A 23,138-nucleotide genomic window follows, 5' to 3' on the forward strand; every position below is an offset into this window, starting at 1 on the left:
TGGATCGAAGACCCACCATATTCCAAAAATCGATATGAGGAAGTTTGATGGCAAGGATCCTGCAACATGGATATTACAGATGGAGCAATTTTTCGATCTCAATAATGTGCAAAACACACAAAAGGTACGTATTGCAACTTTATATTTGGAACCAAATCAGTTTGTATGGTATCAATGGCTTTGCTCTCGTAAACAATTTATCACTTGGGCAATTTTTACGGAAGAATTGATAGCACATTATGAGGATACAAAAAGCAACACTTTTTTTAGCCAATTGATAAGTCTCAAACAAAAGGGTTCAATAATGGAGCACATTGAGGAGTTCCAAAAATTGAACATAAGGGTAAAAGATATTCCAGAGGAGCATAGGATTGATGTGTTCATAGGGTCTTTAAAGGATAATATCCAACATGATGTTCGCCTTTGGGAACCTGATTCATTAGAGAAGGCATTCAGGTTAGCAAGAAAAATGGAAAGCAAAATTATGGCAACCAGGAAGCATACCACTCACAACTATAAAGATGGAAGTGTTGTTGCCCATAGTCTTCCACAACCTATAAGGTTGACACCACAACAATTGGAAGAAAAAAGAGCAAAAGGGCTTTGTTACAGTTGTGATAGCAAATACACTAAAGGTCATAAGTGTGCTGAGAAGAAATTATTCTACATAGATTGTGAAGAGGAAGAAGAAAAGGAGCAAGAAAGGTCAAAAGAAGAGAATATACCCCAGGAACAAAGCCTAGATAAAGAAGAAATGAATCCGACCATATCTTGTAATGCATTGGCTGGAATTACCACTCCTCAAACCATCAAGATAGAAGGACAAATCAAGAAGAAAAAGGTAATAGTGTTGATTGATTCAGGAAGCACCCACAATTTTATTCATTGTAAGGTAGCAAAAGAATTGAATTGCTTCCTATATCCAGCACCAGAGTGTCAAGTGATGATTGCAAATGGAGGAACAATAAATTGCTTTGGAAAGTGCCATAATATCAAGCTATCCATGGGAGAATATGTATTGACTAGCCCAATGCTTTCCATTCCAATGGGAGGTGCTGATGTTGTACTAGGAGTCCAATGGCTACAATCCTTGGGTACAATAGCTTTTAATTTTCAAGAACTTTTCATCAAATTTTCTGTGGAAGGAAAGGAAGTTGAATTAAGGGGTATTGCAGGGAAACCAGGAAAGATAATCAGCTCTAATGGTATGACAAAGCTTCTAAAAAAGGAACAAAGAGGTGTAATTGCACAATTATGTTCGCTAGATGTTTCCACATCGGAATCATCTATTTCTCCAGATCTCCAAAAAGTCCTGGACAATCATTCCAAGGTATTTGAGACTCCCAAAGGTCTCCCACCTATGCGTGATCATGATCATGCTATTCATCTGATTCCAGGAAGTGTTCCTCCAAACATCAGGCCGTACAGATATCCCTATGCCCAAAAGAGTGAAATTGAACGTATGGTTGCAGAAATGCTAGAGGCTGGTATAATTCAACCGAGTCAAAGTTCTTTCTCTGCTCCAGTAGTATTGGTGCACAAGAAGGATGGATCATGGCGCATGTGTCCAGATTATAGGGAGCTCAACAAGCTCACTATTAAAGATAAGTTTCCCATTCCTGTCATTGATGAATTACTGGATGAATTGCATGGATCAATTTACTTCACCAAGTTGGATCTTCGTTCAGGATATCATCAAATCAGAATGAAGATTGAAGACATTGAAAACAACATTTAGAACTCATGAGGGTCATTATGAATTTTTGGTCATGCCTTTTGGCCTTACCAATGCACCTTCAACATTTCAAGGTTTGATGAATTCAATTTTCAAACCATTCCTTAGAAAATTTGTGTTAGTATTTTTTGATGATATACTAATCTACAGCAAGTCTTGGAAGGATCATGTTGAACATGTTGACAGGGTGCTACAACTATTGGAGGAGAAACAATTATATGCAAAAAGATCCAAATGTTTCTTTGGAGTCCAAGAGGTGGAATATTTGGGTCATATTGTATCTCATGAAGGAGTTAAGGTAGACCCTAGCAAAATTAAAGCCATTAAGGAATGGAAAATCCCCACATCCATAAAGCATCTGCGAGGATTTCTTGGGTTGACAGGGTATTATCGCAAGTTTGTTAAGAATTATGGGAGAATAGCAGCACCTCTAACAACATTATTGAAGAAAGATGCATTTTCATGGACTCCGGAAGCAACAAAGGCCTTCGAACATCTTAAAGAGGCAATGTGCCAAGCACCGGTCTTAGCTACACCGGACTTCACAAAAACCTTTATTGTGGAATGTGATGCTTCAGGAAATGGAATTGGTGCTGTTCTAATGCAAGATGAAAGACCCATTGCTTTTGAAAGTCGTCCAATCAAGGGAAAGTTTTTACACAAAGCTATTTATGAGAAGGAAATGTTGGCAATACTCCATGCACTTAAGAAATGGCGACCCTACCTAATGGGAAGACACTTCAAGGTAAAAACGGATCATGATAGCCTTAAATACTTTTTAGAACAAAGATTATCCTCTGAAGAGCAACAAAAGTGGGTCACAAAGATGTTGGGTTATGACTTTGAAATCATCTACAAAAAAGGGAAGCAAAATGTGGTGGCAGATGCACTCTCAAGAAAGGATGAGGATGTGGAAGCATTGTTGTGCACCATTTCTATTATCCAACCAGATTGGATAAACGAAGCAAGGGAGGAATGGAAGAATGACGAAGAAGTGTGGGCACTTATTCGAAAGTTACAACAAGATTCCAGTACGTCTGATACATTTAGCTGGAAAAATGATTCGTTATGGTACAAAGATCGCTTATACCTCTGTAAGAATTCCCAGCTAAAACAAAAGATTCTTATGGAATTGCACACTTCTCCCTTAGGAGGGCACTCAGGATTTTTAAAAACTTACCACAGGGTTAAGAAGGAATTTTTTTGGGATGGCCTTAAATCAGATATTCAAAAATTTGTGGCGGAATGTTTGGTTTGCCAACAAAATAAAGTTGAAACAATTAAGACACCGGGTCTATTACAACCTTTATCCATTCCAAGCCAACGTTGGGAGGAGGTTTCAATGGATTTTATCACAGGTTTACCCAAGTCTGAGGGAAAGAGTGTCATCATGGTGGTAGTTGACAGACTTACCAAGTATGCACACTTTTGTGCATTATCACATCCATTTAAAGCCAGTACAGTTTCTACTGCATTTATGGAAACAATTCAAAAGCTACATGGAAACCCAAAGATTATTGTAAGTGACAGAGATCCCATTTTCACTGGAAATTTTTGGACAGAATTATTTTCTTGTCTTGGTACTCAGTTAGCTCATAGCTCATCTTATCATCCTCAATCTGATGGGCAAACTGAGATAGTAAACAAATGTTTGGAAGGATATCTTCGTTGCTTTGTATCTGATAAACAGACACAATGGGTCAAATGGTTGCCTCTGGCTGAATGGTGGTATAACACTTCCTTCCATACAGCAACAAAAATGACCCCATTTATGGCACTTTATGGGTATCAGCCACCATCCATCACATCATATTTAAGAGAAAATTCTAAGGTTCAGCCAGTGGAACATCACATCGAACATCAACAACAAGTCCTCCAACTCTTAAAGGATAACCTCGTGTTGGCACAGAATAGAATGAAACAACAGGCAGATCAACATCGCAGTGAAAGAAGTTTTGATGTAGGTGATTGGGTATTCCTACGGCTACAACCATATAAGCAAATGTCCCTCAAGCAAGCTAAGAAGGATAATAAATTATCACCAAAGTATTATGGTCCGTACAAGGTGTTGCAAAAGATTGGTACTATGGCATACAAATTGGAGCTTCCTGCAGCTTCTCGATTGCACCCAGTTTTTCATGTTTCATGTTTAAAGAAGGTTATAGGCGACAAGCTCCCAGTTCAAACAATATTGCCAGAACTTGACGAGGAAGGAAAAATTATATTGGAACCGGAAGCAGTCACAAAAACAAGAACTCAACAGCTACAAAATCGATCAATTTCGGAGTATCTTATCAAGTGGAAGAACTTATCCGCTGAAGATTCCACATGGGAGGATGAGAATTTTATACAGAAGTATCCAGAACTACTCAAGTGTTGAGGACAACACTTTTTTGAAGGAGAGGGGCATGTTGGGTCCCTATAATACTAGTGATTACCCCATTACTATTGTAGTTATACCCCTTATTAATATTTTTGTGCCCCTATTGTCCCCATATTGTTATTATTGTGCCCCATAGAATCCCTCTATTGTTATTTTTGTGGCTTTATATTATTATTGTTAGGTCGGCTGGGTTATATTGTGACTCCTTAGACTCCTATATATAGAAAGGAGGTTTTGTCATTTGAATCATCAAAGAATTGTTCATTTATGTAATGTAAAGGAGGTTGCCCCCTCGAAGAGGCTAAATTCTAAGGCGTTGATCTATCTTTTCTATCTTTTTCTTGAGCTGGTTTCATAACATAAATACCAGTATTAGAAGCAATCCCAGTATTAGAGGCCTTGTGTAATGGAAAAGGATCCGAACTCTAAATTAGAATAAAAATCAACAACAGGTGGGAGCAACACTTCTGAATGCGAAAATGCAAATCAACCATGAATTTTGTCAAAATTTGATATAGTGGCTAGGTATTTTGATAATAGAAGTTGTAAGGCGCAATAAATTCAACAACCATGAGAAAGTGTTCAAACATTGTCATGATCCCTTCCCTGTGAGAGAGAAATTAGATAATTGGTAGAAAATTGGAAAAGCCATAATAGAGGAAGAAGGTGCAGATCATAGTGGGAGGCCCTCATGGACATTGGCACTTGTTATTCATTAATAGTGCATGAAGGGACTGAATCACTAATCATATATACCTACTACAAATAAGATTCATTTTAATACTTTCCAGGTAGAGCCCATAAAAGAATGACCTAAAATTTGAAGTTGGACTGGTTATAATAGATTCCCACTAATTTGAATCAAATGGGGCCTGCACTAATTGTTATACTCCACAACCTAAATTGATGTGGAGTTGTTGGTAATGTTATTATCACTCTCTCCTAAAATTATTGCATATGTATCTTCTTGGATTGTAAGATTTGGTTATAGGTGGTAAGCTTTTAACCTCTCTTGAAGAATCTGAGTAACCTCCATGCCCATTGCTGGTAACGTTAGTTTCACTCTCGCCTAAAATTATTCCATACATATCACTACCATATATGTTAAAAAAAGAACTAATTAAAATCATGTGTTAGCTTAAATTCCATACTAACAAGAGATGATATGACAGAAAGGTTATAACATAACTGTAATGTTAGTATCACTCTCCTAAAATTATTCAATACCTATAACTACCATATCTATTAAAAATTGAAGAGCACTGATTAATACCATACATAGCTTGAATTCTATACAAACAAGATATGAACTGCCATAAAGATTCTAACATATCCACACTAATTAAGATCACATGTTAGCTTGAATTCCATACAAACAAAAGAGGAACTGCGAGAAATATTATAACTACATGTCTATTGTATATAATGCATATATTTCAACATCATGTCACTTCTCTCTTGGAAAAAGGGTTGTGAAAGGGGAGAACATGACATAGGAGTATCCCTTTCTCCTCGTTTTTAATCTTTCTTCAGGGCTTCAGAGTTATAGGTGAAAACATGATGATACATTGATCGACTGATATTCTTGGAACAATGGAAACTATGAATTGAGTGGAAGTAATAAAAAAAATTAAGACACCAAATAATACGAGACTGGTGGGTGAACTACAGCTCTGGGGAAAGCAATGAACTATAGCTCTAGGGAAAGAAACCATAATAGGGAAACATGTTTCATAAATCTCAAAAAGGAAGTACTCTAATTATAAATTTGATTATACTTTCAAGTAATCTTTCAGGGAAATTATAAATCAAATAACACGATCTAAAAATATCTTCAAGACATAAGGCAACAAATGTGAAGCATGTGGGACTCCAAAACCCAATGTTCTCTAGGGATATTCCAATTTCAGACCAAAAAATAAACATTAAAGAAAACCCTTCTTCAACACCGGGAAACTCATTATTTTACAACAAACTGAGTGGGAGCCCTACTAAACATGCCATACTTTTAAGGCAAAAACTAATATGAGATTGCTGGCCAAACTGTAGTTATGGGGAAAGAAACCATAACAGGGAAACAAGTAGTAGAAGTCTCACAAGGAAAACACTCTAACTCTAAAACTAATTGTCCTTTCAAGTAATCTTTTATACAAATGATACATCAAAGAACATTATCTAGAAATACCTGCAAAACACAATGGAACAAACGTGAAGAACACGGGACTCCAAAACCCAAAATGCTACAGACAGATCCCAATTTTTTATCAGAAAATAACATTAAAGAAAATCATACTTCATTATAGGAAAATTGTTATTTTTGAAAGAAATTGAATGGGAGGAGGTCACCATGAGGTGCATTCTCTCCTGCTAAACTTGACAAAATTTTCCTATCCTATTCTGATTTCTCTCTCTTCCAAATTAAAAATAGGAAAGGTTCTTGGCATGCCTGGTGTAGCCCCTTATAATAGCTGATATTTTTTCTTTGAACCACCTGAGTTTTGGTTCTTTTTGGTTACATACAAGTGTGTGTGGTTCTTAATTTCTGCTCAACCATGAGCATATATTCTGGATACAAAATTATGCAATTTAATCACTATAGATATACCACTGCCTAGACAATGATTTCAATGGAAACTACAATTATGTTCTATTTCCATAACTAAATGATGTTAATGGGACCTGACCTCAATCCGGACCTCAAATTATGAATATATAAACATATATTATATTTTTCATACTCAAGGCATAGTTTTTGTATAGAAGATAGGTTCATGATGTGCACTCCTGCTTTAAGGCCCATTTAATATTATAGAGGCCCTTGAGAAATTATCAACTCACAATAACTCAGAGGTCTGCAGGCCTCTTAGGTTGATAATAATTGGCAAAAAGTCGACCCATCTTAACTTAGAGATCTATTGGTCTTTGGGCTAATAATGAAAATTTGATAAACTCATGAAAGAAAACAAGAACCCATATAATGCCCAAAATTCCTACAAGAAATCAACATTCCATAGGTGGAAAGGAAATTTCATTCTTGATTCAACTGGCATAAACAACACATTTGAGCATTAAATTAACATCATTATAGGGTCGTAATCAACATAGTGAACACATTTTAGACATTTCATTACAAGGTATGGGGTATCACTTACCTTATATGGTATATAAGTTTTCTAACTGCGAGTGGGACTTTGACTCTCCACCCAACCATAGACAATTGCAACTAAGTCTCACTTGCAAAATTCACCCTTGAGCCAAATTCCAATGCTTGAGGTGGAGTCCTTTTGGAAGAGAGACCAAATAGTTTCTTCAGCTGGAATAGGATGACACAAGGTCACACAACCTTCATCCACCAACTACAAAACTTCCCACTCAGTATTCCAAACTTTACATACAAAATTGACATCCATGCCAGGATACCATACAATATAGAATTCTCAACTCACTTTTAGGAGAAGAGAGCCTGTTAGGATTCCAAGAAACTCTCCTAGGTTGTAGCTCGGAGATGCCTGGTAACATATAAATTCAACTATTGTTGCAGGTTTAATGGAAGGAATGATGGTTTGGTTCAAGACAGATAACCATTTCTACTTTTTTTCACTCCAGACATGCATGAACACCCCCAGACTACAAGGCTTTAGACCACCAATGCTCACAATTTAGATATTAGATGAATATGGAGAATATTAACCACACGAGTAGATACACAAGACCATGTGATGGCCAGCTGCAACTAGTAAAGAAACCTATGAATCTAATCTATTAATGCGAGGACAGGATGACAGCTCTCCTGCATTAGAGAGAAAGAAACCTTAGTATATTATTCAACAATACATTCAACATTCTAACATAGAGATAAGATGACAGTTATCTAGTGTTAAACATCAAAAGATCAAGAATCACAGCATATCAGGCACAAGCTTAGAATCAGAGGAAACTAGACAGTGAGCAGTTAACAGCAAAAGAAGTTTTCATTAGCTAAAAATGAGGATGAGACGCTACAAGTGACAAAATATCTACAGTCTCCAGAAGTTGAACCTTACATCAAATGTCAACCCCGATTACCTCTTGCTTCTGGATATTTATAAGTTTTCAATACTATTGCACTTAGCCGCTTAGGTATAGAGGGGTCATAATTGACCACCAACCACATTTAACTACCTGATGGAGTATCTAAACGTGTTTGCTTGCTTCAGTGGGTGAATCCGATCTGTTCAGGTGTTGTGCTATCCTTTTAGGTGGTTGGAGTGCTCATACCGGTGGAGTCCATGACTGATAAATTCAGTTACAAAGTCGTGCTATGTCCTTTTCTCCCTTGGCCATGCTTTCTGTTAAATATGGTTGTTGGGGGTCTGACTGTGACTGAGGATGGCGGAGTTGGTCATCTCCTTCTTCGGGCAACAGAATGGTCAGAGGACGTGGAATGCATGGGTGGGTGGACAATTTGGGTGAGCGAGAAGAATGGCCATCAGATCAGGGAAATGAACGGTGGAGATGGCTCGATGGAGGCTATCAGCCGAGGTGAGAGTGGGGTGAGTTAGGGTCGTTGGATCTTCAACGAACAGATCAGACGGTCATTGGGAAATGAAGTTGCATGGTTATTTATTGGGTGGGGCGGATTGGTCCGACGGTAATGGTTTTCATCGCACCGCTTTTTGAGCGTAAAGTGTTAAAAGCTTGGGGCCGAGTGATTCCATTCAATGATCGACACATAGCAGCGAATGAGAGAGAAAAACTGCTCTCATCGCATGCTATCGCTCGATTAAGTTGTTGGCGCAATGAAAGTGAAGACCGTCAGATCCTGGTAGAGATGATCTGACGGTGGAGAGTTGTGGAGCGGCTCGCCTTTATTAGGTGCGATAGGAGCCGTTGGATCGGCAGGGTGATCAATGGTGGGAATGCGATGCGACGAGTTATGAACGCGAGAAGACATATGGTAGGGTTTTATGGTAGGTTTGGGGTTTTGCACTCGGGGCTAATGTCGAAGGGGGTTACTTTGTTAGATTTAGGAGGAAAATAGGGAAACGGAGATGGAGGAGAGTAAGCAAGGTAGAAGGAAAGAAGGGAAGAGTGACCAATGTGAAACCCCTTTGAGCACAACCAAACAGACCAAGCTTTCTCTGACAATAAAAAGTCAGTGCTGCATAGCGAAGCTAACAGAGCCCACATTAAAGGAAGTTTCATCAGTGGTTCAACTACTGGTAGGCAGAAGAAATTACCCCTCCAGGGAGTTCATAAATGAGATAAAAGCTAGAGCTTCGACCCTCAAGGCAACTTTTGGTGATTCATCAGCCTCACATGTACCTAACTGATTCTTTCCAATACAGTAGATTCTTCAATCCTAAGCTTTTGGTGGGTTCTTTATCCCTTAGTAAAGCCTTTGCTCTCTATAATAATTCACCTAGCAAGCCCCACTCAGAATATTCATCCGCTAGTTTTATTTTCCAGAGTTCAATTTTGATGATGTTCTCTATGACACCTTCAACCCCTGGAGGAATTTTCACAGAGCTCTTCATTGTTCTCTTCCACTGTGCATACTCAAGAGAATTAGAGTGTGTTCCTCTCCTAAGGATGTCCTAAGCATGTGTTCAAAAGGGTGGTATTTTAGCATTCAAATACCATATAGTTAGCATTGAAACACCTCATCAAAGATGGGAAGGGGAAGAATTATGGAAATAAAGAGGGTTGTGTGTTTTCAATATTTATCATGATGGGCCATTATTTGTATTTTGTTTTAATAGAGGAATCATCAATTGGATTCACCTCTTGTTTATGTAAATCCCTTATTTCTTAATTTTTCTTATGTTAGGCTTCTTTAAATGCCATCTCTTTGCTTTATCATGGTAATTTACAATCAATTTTACATTTTTGAAGGTAGAAACTTGGTATTATTTCCCTTACTAAATATGTATCTTCAATATATATTTGAAAGTTAGTTATAGGAATGTGGATTGGCGAAATTCACTAGTCATTCTCAACTCTAGCATTTCATTTTTTGGATGCATTCACTAATGCCCAACAACCCACTTTTTCTCATCTTAGATTTATAGTGACTTCCTTACTCAATGTTAAGCTCAAGATTCAATATAATTATGTTTTCTTCCATATTCCATTCTCAAATTGTGTGCATTTCTAGATGAGACATTGTTCCAAATAGAAAGGCCTCTATTCGGAGAGGATCATAATTTTTATTCTAGAAAATTGTCATAGTATCCTCAACAGTGTTTATTGTTCATTTTCCACTCTAAATATAGTATTTTGAGCTTAATGATGTGAGCATATGTTATGGTGACAATAGGTATATAGTTCACTAAGGGAGCCCCCTTTGGTAGAAGGGAAAGCTTGGACCAAAAGTAGGTTTTCATATGCCTTGACATAGTCTTTAAACAACTAGGAACATATTGAGGAACAACACTTATTTCATCATTTTTCATTGAGGGGAAAATATCATGAAGCAGCACAAAGGAACCACAAGGGAGTTTCTTGGTGTAATGAATAAGCAATATGAAAGGTTCCCCAAAATTTCTCCTCTATGGTCCACATGGAAAATTTTATCATATTGTGTCTTTAATATGGAAAGAAGTAGGTGGTTATATGTCCCATGGAAGGAAGGCTTGAGGCATCCATATCTTTAGCCTTTGATGAGTGACTTATGATTAAGCCCACTCTTCCTATTTGGTAGATTTCAAATGATCTCTCATGCTTAGAGAAAGATTCTCATAGGGGATTTATCGTTATAAATGATGCTCCTTGATATAATTTGGTATGTGGTTAATTCTATCTATTGAAATAAGTGTGAGAAAAGGAGTTTTCCTCCTCACCAAACTATGTATTTTTATCTTGGGTATCTAGGGGTGTTGGTAGTCCATGGAGAGGTGTGCATGCCAGTTACTATCCCTACGAGGTATACTAAAATTAAAATGGAACATAGAGCACAATACTATAGCCATAGGATCAATGCAATTCAAACTAACAAGGGAAATTGCAAATATGGGTCCAAGTAGGGAGAAAACAAATCCTAAATGGGTGAAACCTCTAAGAGAAATGATTGATAATTTTATATTTAAACACACACCTACTCTTAGAGATGTGGAAATGGATTCCAAGGATACTATCTCTTATTGTCCTCATCATTCAAAGAGAGATAAATGAGTTAAATATTGGTATAGGTACTACACAATATTTGCTTGTTTATTTAGCTAAATTTGTGGATCTAAACCTCACCAAGGCACCCTTTGTTACTACTTAAGAGTAGTACGATGAGAGTGGATATGCAAAGAGAGCAATAGATTCTTAGTGTTCTAGATTTATACATTGAGTTTAGTTATTTTTAAGAAAATGATCCTTTTAATTTTTTATTAAAAATAGTAGTTAAGGGGAAAAAGGGGCTTATCAAAAATAGATATTATAGCCCTTAAAGGTACAACAAGACCAAAATCATATATTTTGGTGCTATAAATTAAGGAACTAAATATTAAAATTATAGAAAGAAATTAAAAGCATGAAAAGATTAAAGAAGGTTTGGGTTGGAACATCAACTAAAGAGGTTTTAAGGAAGTGGTGTAGCAACTAAGCTAAAAGGACTTTAGAACCTTTCCTCTACTTATAAATTAGGGAATTTGGATGGCTAGAAATTTTAACTTGATTAAAGTTAGTCACATTCCTCAATTTTAATGTGTTTCTCAAGGTTTGACCATTATACAAAGTTTCCCCTTAGTGGGGATGGATAAACCTCCAAGGCATGTTATTTAGGAGGTAGAGGATAACACTATGACTTGATCTTCTTTTGATGGGGCAGACTAAGATGAACCCAAGATTTGTGGAGCTAGAGGAGTCCTATTTTAACTAACTTCCACTACTTGAAGTTCAAAGCTCAGTTGAGATAAGGTACTAGAAACTATGTTGAACTTATGGGTCTTAAACTTCTATTTTGTTGGTATGTGAAGGAGGAGTTGAAAAATCACAAATAATTGGTGATTCCTTAAATGTACTTAAAATTTGGGTGAAGGGGGAACAAAACTACTTAAATTTTCTTTCATATCCATTATTGGAAGAAGCTTGTGGTTTTGATATTTCTTTTAGTGATATCAAAGGAAAAGAAATATTATTGTTGATGCTCTTTCAAAATACGAGGCCTAGTTGGCTTGGAAAATTGACATATTCTAGAAGACAGACATGGAAAAAACATTGGTTATTATTACCCTCCTTTTCATAAGTTTACTTCTATGGGCCTCTTCAATTATTACTGTGGAACTATTTTTTATTTATTTTTATTTAGAGGGTATATATGATTGATGATTAGTTTAATCATAATATAATACATAATTTTGATGAAGTTGAAATGAGTTTGAGACCCATTATTATGCTATTTTTCTTTCGGAAATTTGGAACGAGTGTTCTATTTAGGGTTGGTTTCGTATGTTATAAGACTTTATACTTCATGTTGAGTATGACATGGTCATCATTGTTATGTATCCAATATTCTTTAGGAGGCTTGATGGAATGATGTGTTAGCATTATGAAGACTATAATTTTTCTTTTTGAAATAAAATCACAGTTTTTTTATGAGCATAAAAAGAGAGAAAGATATTAAAAGCAACTAAAACAACTAGTGGGCCACAATAAATATATTAAAAAATTCAAGTAGTGACAATGGGCCCATGATTTGGAAGTGATTCACAATAATTAAGGTTGGATCCCTACCTGATAAATGGTGGGTCATGAATGAGTCGAACGATTCCCCATCTATCATCTTCCCATTTCCTTGGTTGGTTCTCCATTCAAATAGACAAATCCACTTGGATCCTTTTTTATGCAACAACAAATGAGGTGTTGGTTGATTACAAGCCTTATAACTTTAGCATTGATCTTTGTTGCACTGTCTAAGAAATCTACTTTATGGTGTGACCTACAAACACACTAATGCAAGCATGTCAAGCCAAAAGGAGGTTTAAATTCCAAGGGACCACATCATACCACATCCAATTCCACCTTTGCAACATCCATTTGGCATTTTTGTTAAGGATCTTTATCCATAAATAAAATCCATTTTTTATGCAAATACAATGTCCAATGCTAGAAACATTAATAAGAGAATATCAAAACAATGAAATTATATTATTACAAAATAGAAATAATCCAAAGCGATTTTACAAACATCTTATAATATATGTGCACAAACTCAAAAAGAAAAAAAAAAGGTTGAAAACACACATACAATATAAAAAACATAAAAACCACTAAAATGCAATAATTGAAAGCAATAAGTATAGGGATCTTTCTATATAATAATCATGTTCAATATCACATATATCCAAGACATAACATAGAAAGTTGTGAGTAGAATTGTGTTTACAAACAGACACCTAATAGTATGGGTTAGACTTGTTCATTGACATTTATGTGGGGAATTAGTCAAGAGCTTGCAAGCATAGAAAAAAATAGAAATAGATACTTGCTGTCTAACTTCAATTGACTAATGAAGTAGATAAAATAGAAAATGTGGCCCATAGAATGAACTAACATGTTATTGAAACCAAATAACAAGTAGATCTCTCAAGAACATTTACACCACAAGTAATCCCAATTTGGAAAAGGCATCTCTTTTCTTAAATTTGCTTACATAAAAATATTTATTAACTTATTCTCATTTTTTTATGCATATTGTTTCATCTTTTCAAGCTACATAAGATTCATCCATGTACATTGTGTTTGTTCTAACATTGGTCCATCTCAGTAAAGTTCTAAGAGAAAAGATTCTAAATTGTTAATACTTTTCTAGATATTTTTTAATGATATTTTAGTAGTCATTTTCAAATAAATAAATGTGAAGCCATCTTAACCTTGAAACTATCATGTACTAAGAGGGATCACATGCCTCTTGGTATAAAAATTTCCTTAATTTTTTGCAAAATATAAAAGGTATACATCTCCTATGATTGATACCTCTCAATGCATGATAAATTCAAATTTAAGAGGGAGCTATGTTGGTATATTATTTAAAACAATGTCATTAGAATACTTGATGGAAACCAATCTTTTGACTCTCATTCGAGAAAAACCACTCCCAAAAAAAAATGATTATATATGTTTTTTAATTAAAGTAATATTATTCATTTTAAAACTTAATCATATTAAAAATGGAAGAATGTAAATTTTAATATCTACATTTTTGTATATCCTAGCTTTCAAGATATGAATATTATATATCAAATATCAAATTTATGGAATTGGAATAAATTATTTTTTCATTAATTAAAATTAAAATTATTCATTCTACGTCACACTCTATGCTTAAGCATAAAGAGGAAAATGGAAAAAGAACAATTTCACAATTTAACAAAATGAATTATTTTCTAATAATTATTTCATTTAAAATTATGAATTATAAATTGGTATAGTCCTATCCATCTTCTTATTTGTAACATCCCCTTAAACTAAGTGGAAAAAAGGGAAAAAATCTTATAGGCTATTGTCAAAAACTTCTTTTAAATGTTGTAATATTTCTCATTCATATATATGCAATTTAAAGGAAAGAAACTAACCTCCGTTTAAGCTCAAGAGTGCCAAACTAGCCCACAAGTATATTCACTTAAGAGTTCGCAAGGCTCAAAGCCAATACAACAATATTTATCAAAATATTATAACTCATCATGTCACTATTAAGAATTTGAAACTAGGTAAAGATAATTGCTATTCCACCCAACCACCCAAAATAACCCATATATATAATTGATTTATTTATTAAAATAAATTAAACTTATAAAAAAAAAAATTAAAAACCAAAACCTTTATCAAACCATTAAAACTATAATATTAACAAAATTTATTTTAATTTATTTTTTGAAATAAATCACTTTCCTCTTTCATGAGTGTGCACTGGGCTTTAAACATCTATTTTTTAAATGAAAAATGTTTTGTGTTTTTTTTTTTTTTTAATTTGAGAATAAAATATTGTATTCTTGTCAATTATTTTTATGGGAAATTTTACTTTATTGTGAATTACTTTACTTGAATCGAAAAATATTCAATTCTTTTTAATTTTGTCTCAATATTTTTATTTATAATTAAGTCGTTTAAACCTAATTTAATATTTAATAACAAGTAATCAACATTCACCACTCTTAAACTAATAAAACTGGTATATATTAGGATCTATTAAAAAGCATCAACAAACCAGTATATATTAGGACCTGTTAAAAAAACATCGACCAAAATATGGATAATAAAATTAACAAAACAATGTTCAATTTTGTTTTACTAGTTGAAGCAGCATAGAAATATTTTTCGAAGTCATGAATTCACTATGGATTCATTTAAAAGTTTTCATATTGACCAATCTATAAGTACAACAAAAGTAGAAATACAAAAGCTTGCTAAAACCATTCATATATATCCAAACTAATATTGTCCCCTTTCCCCTTATAAAACATCTCCAATCAAGTACAACACAGATCCCTATGTATAACTCAGATTTAACCTTTCTGAAACCCAAAAAAGATATAATAATGGGCCGGGGTGCTTGAATCTTTCAAGGAGAAAGCAGAACAACCAAATGCGGCCTATAATAAAATAGGCTTCCCATTCTCGTTGACATCTCCTTCCCTTTTCCTGCATTGCCTTTCCTTCCATCTCCAATTTTACAGTCATTGTTATTTGTTGTCTTTTATGGTCACTCTATCTTCTATGTTGAACTTCCATCCACTCACCCACCGGGCTTGACCGCATGCTGAACAGAAAGTGCCAAGACTGCAATAACACAAAACCAGTGAATACCATAACATGAGTAACCTTATAAATCAAATATAGAAACAGATACATAATGCTAGTTATTTTTATCAAAGAAATATATTGTTGTTAGGGAAGATCGAGACCTTGGGAAATTACTGGATACCTCTTAGGTGTATATGATTTTTAAGATTGTGACCATCACCAAAATACTCCCCCAGTCACATGCCAAATCTGTGGAGTAACTTGGAAATCCATATTATCTATTTGAAGTGAAAAAAATCAAACATACAGTCTTAGTATGCTTAACAAAAATAAATAAACTACTTCAGCATATTGATTTATAGGCTTTTATCTAATTCTTATCCTGTTATAGATATAAATCGAGAATCTTGGGAGGGAGAATCCAACCCCACCTCCAGTTTTGGAGTTTCGATTACAGCATCGTGAAATTACGGCAAAGAAAAAAACACAACCCTGGAAAAGACACCTCCACGCACGCTAGATTGACTCTGAACACAACCCTGCAAATAGTATCAAATGCACAATCTAACGGCAACACTGCAAATAGCATCAAATGCAAATCGTTGTAGAATGTTCTACAAATCCAACACATTGCCCCTCTCACTAACATGGTGTGGCATAGAATCAGAAACAAGGTGATATGTTCTTCTTCTGCGGGACTGGCAGCCTTCTGCTACGGCAAGAGCTAACTAGTCTTCCATAGGGCATTCAATGTCCCTATGGAGGTTGGTTCACCATACATGGCCATGGGCAGCCATAGGAAGATTTGACGGCAATCTGGCAGCCTCTGTGCGATTCTCCAGGACCGGGTGACCCACCGTTGCGTGCAATTCTCCGGGATCTGGTGACCCACCATTGCCATGCTGGCACCCGCCATGCTAGAACATATTCAAATCTTCTTGTCACACACTCGCACCAAAGCGACCCTGCGTTCAACCATTCTGGATCTTTTCGCTCGTCTGCAACCCTCATAGGAGCTCTCACCAGCAACGCTACCTGTAACTAGCGCGCAGGCTCTTTTCGCTAGCTCGCGCTAATATAGCAGATATTAGTTTTCGTTAGTGCGCGCTAACAGGTTCTTGTATCTGTTAACAACCCAGAGCTAATACAACATATATTAGTATCATCCTTTCAACATGTTACCTGGCCTTTCCATGGATTTTTTCACTTTTCTAAAACAAGTTTAAAAGAACCTATTTAATTGTTATGAATTTAAAGTGAATTACTCATTTACAGTTCATATGCATCGAAGCCCTATTTAACATTTCCTTTCATCTTCAAGTATACATGTTAGCAGAAAAATAGAATCTATCATAAAAATATGCATTCCTTGTCATTTAAAGCATATAGAAAGTAGTGTGTGCCCATTTGACTCATAAGAAACAACATGTCAGTCAAAAATGTTCATCAAAAAGAAATGAAACCAACAAAAATGGAATTACAGAATACCCTGGATACATATTCAGAATGAAAAGCGAACAAGAAGGAAGTGAACAAGCCTAATCCCAATAAAAAATAACCATATTCCTCCTCTTTAAATAATCCCCAGACAAATGGGAATAGATTGAACATGATCCAACCCACACAAAAGAGTTCACCGGTCATTATGTTTCCGTGAAGCATGGAATTAACCAGACCATTAATCAATCCCCATATGTTGAACAAAGCATACACTGTTGGGATGATGAATATAAAAGAATCATCATCAAAACTAAAATCTTCCCCTGCTGTACTTTCACTTGCAGAACCATTGTCATCGTCATGAAGTGACTTTGGAGAGATCAAGAATGTATCTTCCTTGAGTCCTAAAAGGTTGAGAAAAACCTCAAAAGTTGCAACCACGTCAGAAGTGAGTATGACGATCATCCACATGCGCATGTTGTTCCACCACTGTCTCCGATAAATGCCTAACCATTTGCTCTGAACCATGCTCAATATGTAATTGCAGCCAAAGATAAGGATGAAGGGAATGAATTCCACTGTTAATACCTGCAATGGGATATTCCCCAATTTTAGTATCTAATAATCAAAACTGGCTTTCATAGGTATAGAAATAATTCATGTGCATAACAATTGCCCCTGTAATTTCATGGTATTGGAAATTTAAACACAATTACCCTATAATTTCTTGAAATGAGAAAAAATAACAAGAAACATGTTGACTAAACATTACCTTAGGAATGAAATGTTTGCCAAGAATCAAACTGGTTGTGGGAAGAAGTCCACAAACCGTAAGTGGTATGGAGTAAAGAGCTGTCAGGCCAGGTTAGCTCAGAAATTAATGAGCGCAAAACAACTGAGTGATATTATTCATTCAACTATTATTATTTATACATATACAAAAACGGATCAGTTCATCTTCTAGATGACTGTCCGGCTTCACCTCATCCGTTTCGGATTAGGTGTCAACATTCCCCCCCTTAATCTGAAGGGATGTTGGTGAGTCCAAGCATCGTTCTGAATCTTTCAAGCTTTTCTCTTCCAAGCGCTTTGGTGAAGATGTCTGCAATTTGCTCGTTTGTGGAACAATGACGGAGATGGATTGTTTTGGCCTCAACATGATGTCGGATCAGATGATATTTAGTATTGATGTGCTTAGTACGATCATGGAACTTTGGATTCTTGGCCAAATTTATTGCAGATGTGTTATCAATCATGAGTGGAGTAGATTGTATTTGTTTTACTTGCAAATCTTCAAGAATTTTCCTGAGCCACACAATTTCTTTCGTTGCTTCAGTTGCTGCCACGTATTCTGCTTCTGTTGTGGAATCTGCTGGTACTGATTGTTTGCGTGATCTCCAGGAGACAGCTCCTGATCCAAGACTCATAGCATATCCTGAAGTAGATACCCCAGTTTCTTTGTCTCCATCGAAGTCTGAATCAGAGTATCCAATCAAGTTGAAGTCGTCCACCTGTGTATACTTGATTCCAAGGTCTTGAGTTCCCTTCAAGTACCTTAGAACTCTTTTTGCAGCAGACCAATGTCCCTCACAAGGCTTTTGCATAAACTTGGAGAGGATTCCAACAGCAAATGAAATGTCTGGTCTGGTAGTAGTGAGGTAGATGAGACTTCCTACAAGTTGTCTATACTTTGTTGCATCCTCAAATTATTTTCCTTCAGTAGATGTGAGCTTCAAGTTTTGTTCCATTGGAGTAGAAAGGGGATTGCACTCTGTCATGCCAAATCTATATAACAAATCTCCAATGTATTTCTTTTGAGAAAGAAATATGGACTTTGGATGTTGGGTTACTTCAATGCCAAGATAGTAATGAACATAGCCCAAATCAGTCATTTCAAAAATTTTTCCTAATTCTTTCTTTATGGATGCAATATAGCTTTCATTGTTCCCTGTCATTAAAAGATCATCTACATATACCACAAGATATACAACTGTTTTGCCAACTTTCTTGACAAATAAAGTTGCATCATCAAGATCAAAATGTTTGAAGTTGAGTTTTAGAAGATGCTCAGTTAGTTTTTCATACCAGGCTCATGGTGCTTGTTTGAGGCCATACAAGGACTTCACAAGTTTGCATACTTTGTGTTCATGTCCTTTCACAGCAAATCCTTCAGGCTGGGACATAAAAACATTCTCTTTTAGATCTCCATTCAAGAATGCAGTTTTTACATCCATTTGATGGACTTTCCAATCGTTCTGAGCAGCTAGTGCAAAGAGTGTCCAGATGGTGGCCCATTTTGCTGTGGGAGCAAAAGTTTCCTCATAATCGACCCCTTCCTTCTGTGCAAAACCTTTTGCCACAAGCCTAGCTTTGTGCTTGTCAAGTGAGCCATCAACTTTGTACTTGTTCTTGTAGACCCACTTGCAGCCAATTGGTTTGGTTCCAAATGGAGGATCAACCAGCTTCCAAGTGCCATTCTTTATGAGGGCATCATACTCCTTCTGCATCGCTTCTTTCCATTCATCATGAGAAGCAGCTTCTTTGAAGGAAGTTGGTTCAAAATCTGTAGACAAGTTCAATTCACAATCATAAGTAACATCCATATCAACAGGTGAATTAGAGTTATCTACATCACCTCCATCTTGTCGGTTTGAATTTTTGGTTCCTGTTTTTCCAATTTCATCAGGATGAACACTTTCAAGTGTCTTTGTCAGCCACTTTGGAGGACCTTTATGAGATGGTCCAGGCTGTTCTGTTGATGGAGTTGGGTCTGAATCAAGATTGAGTCTCCCAATTCTATCAATTACATCACTTAAAGCATCATCCGTTGTTGGAGTGTCATGTAGGGGAGATTGTTCTTCAGAAGAAGATTCCACATGTTGATCTAGTATAGGAATCCCCCCTTCAAGATGTGGAATCTGATTATCAAACTCTTGAAATGATTTTGGTTTTGTGAATCTATCCAAGCGATCAAGTTGCCGCTCAACAACACTGTCAGATTTGGATGATTCAAGAAAAATGACATCTCTAGATAAAACAAACTTTTTATTTACTTCATCATAAAGGTGGTATGCTTTAGATGTGTTTGAATACCCCAGGAAGATACACTTACGACTTCTAGCACCAAGTTTGTTTCTATGTACCTTTGGTATTCAAGCATAACAGGTGGAACCAAATATCCTGAGATGTTTTACCGAAGGAACATGTCCATACCACAATTCATAAGGAGTCTTGTTTCTTATAGCACTAGATGGACATCTATTCTTTATATATGCAGCACATAGAACAGCATCAACCCAAAACATTGTCTTTACATTTTTGAAGAAAAGCATGGATCGTACCATATTCAAAATTGTTCTGTTCATTCTTTCAGCTACACCATTCTGTTGAGGATTATAAGGCACAGTTGTTTGATGTTTAATCCCATGTTGGCGAAGATAGTGTTCAAATTCATTTGATGTATATTCTTTTCCATTATCAGTGCGAATAGACCCAATATGAGATTGTGCATCATTTTCAATCCACTTATGAAAATTCTTGAATGTTTGAAAAGCATCAGATTTGTTCTTCAAAAAATAAACCCAACACATTCTGGTGTAATCATCAATAAATGTCATGATATACTAATTTCCATTTGTAGAAGGAACAGGCATTGGACCACATAAATCTGAATGAATAAGTTCAAGCTTCCTATGTGCTCTTGAATGTGAATCATGAAAAGACTGTTTGCTATGCTTTCCTAGAATGCAAGCATCACATTGTTTATGTTTTCTAGGAATTGTAGGCAAACCAACAACACCATTTTTCTTCAACAAGCGGAGACTATCATAGTTTAAATGTCCAAATCTAGCATGCCATAATAAACTTGATGGAAGTGTACCTTCATCATGATGAGAAATATATGAAAAATGCTGTGCATGAGCAGAGGTTCCTTGCAGTTTAAGAAGTCTTTCTTCTTCTATACCCCTCATGACAAGTGAATGGTCAGATGCCTTTCTTATCTCAAGCTTTCCATCAAACATATGAATGGAGTGACCTTGCTGGCGGATGTGGACCAGGGACAGCAAGTTTCTCTTGAGCTGTGGGAGATATAGAACATGATCCAGAAGAAAGTCTGGAAGACCAGGCAGTTTAAGCTTGACTGTGCCAAGCCCTGATGGCTTGATTTTTGACTGATCTGCAAAGTATACTGCTCCATCAACATTATCAGTGAAATCTTCAAAAAAATCTTTCCTATGAGTCATATGACAGGTTTCTCCTGAATCAAGCAACCAGTCATTTTTCGAAGAAGTAAGTGAAGCATTAAACAGATCTTCATTTACTCCAATGTTACATTGTGCCTCAATATAGTGAGCGGATTCAGGTGCTTTACCTTTGTCTGAGTCATCAGTTTTACCTTTCTGCTGATTTCTTCTCTGCTCAATCTTTTCCCATGGTAGCTTGCATGTAGAAGCATCATGAGATCCTTTTTGTTTGCAGCGAATGCAATGTAAGTCTGCCTTTTCTTCTTGAGGGTGTCTGCCCCCCCTGCCTCTGAAGTATCTTCTTCTTTCTCTTGAATGCATACTGTAACAAAATATCTCTGCCAAAAACTTCTGTAAACAAAATCCTTCTGAAAAAAATATCTCTGCCAAAAACTTCTGTAAAAATATCCTTATATGATTGCCTTATGCATTATATATATCACTGTTCACATATATATATCATTGTTCAAAAATCAAAGAGCGCTCAATACACTGTTCACTGCTCAAATACACCACTGTTTAAAAATCAAAGGGCGCTCAAATAGTGTTCACTGCTCAAATACTGCTCACATATATCACTATATCACTGTTTAACAAAAAAAAAATGAGGGCGCTCACTGCTTTTCCATATATCAATATATATTACTGTTTAAAAAATGCAGTTACCAATAGCATTAAGGTCTCAATATATATCACTGCAGGTCTCAATATATATCACTGCATTAAACTCAATATATATCTGCACACGCAGGTCTCAATATATATCACTGCATTAAACGCAGGTCTCAATAGCACACGCAGGTCTCAATATATATCTCTGCATTAAACTCAATATATATCAATACAACGTAAGGCAGTCATTTTCAATAAAGGAAAACGCAGTTACTCAATGCATCAACGCAGTCTATAAAGGAAAACGCAGTCACTCAATGCCTCCTTTATCTACTGATCCACCCATGACTCATTCTTGGCATTCAACTTTGGCACTTTGAATTTTACACTTCGGATGCAGCAATACAACGAACAATCATCGACCATGAGACAACGAACAAACCATCCACGCTCACACCGCACTAGCAAAGGATTCTCACCACCGTTAAACGCAGGTCTTCAATACGTTTAAACGCAGGTCTTCAATACCATAACATTAAAAGGCAGGTCTTCAATACGTTAAACGCAGGTCTTCAATACCATAATATTAAAAGGCAGGTCTTCAATACGTTAAACGCAGGTCTTCAATACATTAAAGCAGCTTCAATAAAAACGGCAGTCATCTTACAATAAAACTCAGTCATCTTATCGTTCTCTTCCTTGATAGTATTGGTAACCGGGCGGAGACCTTCGTTCTCTTCATGACATTCAACGGTTCAACACGGTCTCAGCATTCAACGCAGCGTTCACAAATAATTGCTCTGTCAGTAAACAAGCCTGAAATTAACGCCCATCTCAAACGCATAGGGAACGGACCTCAACGCAGCGTTATGAGCAATTAGTGTTTCAAAAAAAGACCAGTGGAAAGGGAGGGCGTATGCAGCGATGTCAGAAGGGATGTCAGGCTATTCAGAATAGCAGAGAGCGTATGCAGCGCTGGTGCGCCAGGGAGCAGAGGTTTCATGAGGCAGCA

This window comes from Pinus tabuliformis, chromosome 2_1 (assembly GCF_031772625.1).
Source record: "Pinus tabuliformis cultivar Carrire ecotype Pingquan chromosome 2_1, CPIR1, whole genome shotgun sequence".
NCBI classification, from domain to species: Eukaryota; Viridiplantae; Streptophyta; class Pinopsida; order Pinales; family Pinaceae; genus Pinus; species Pinus tabuliformis.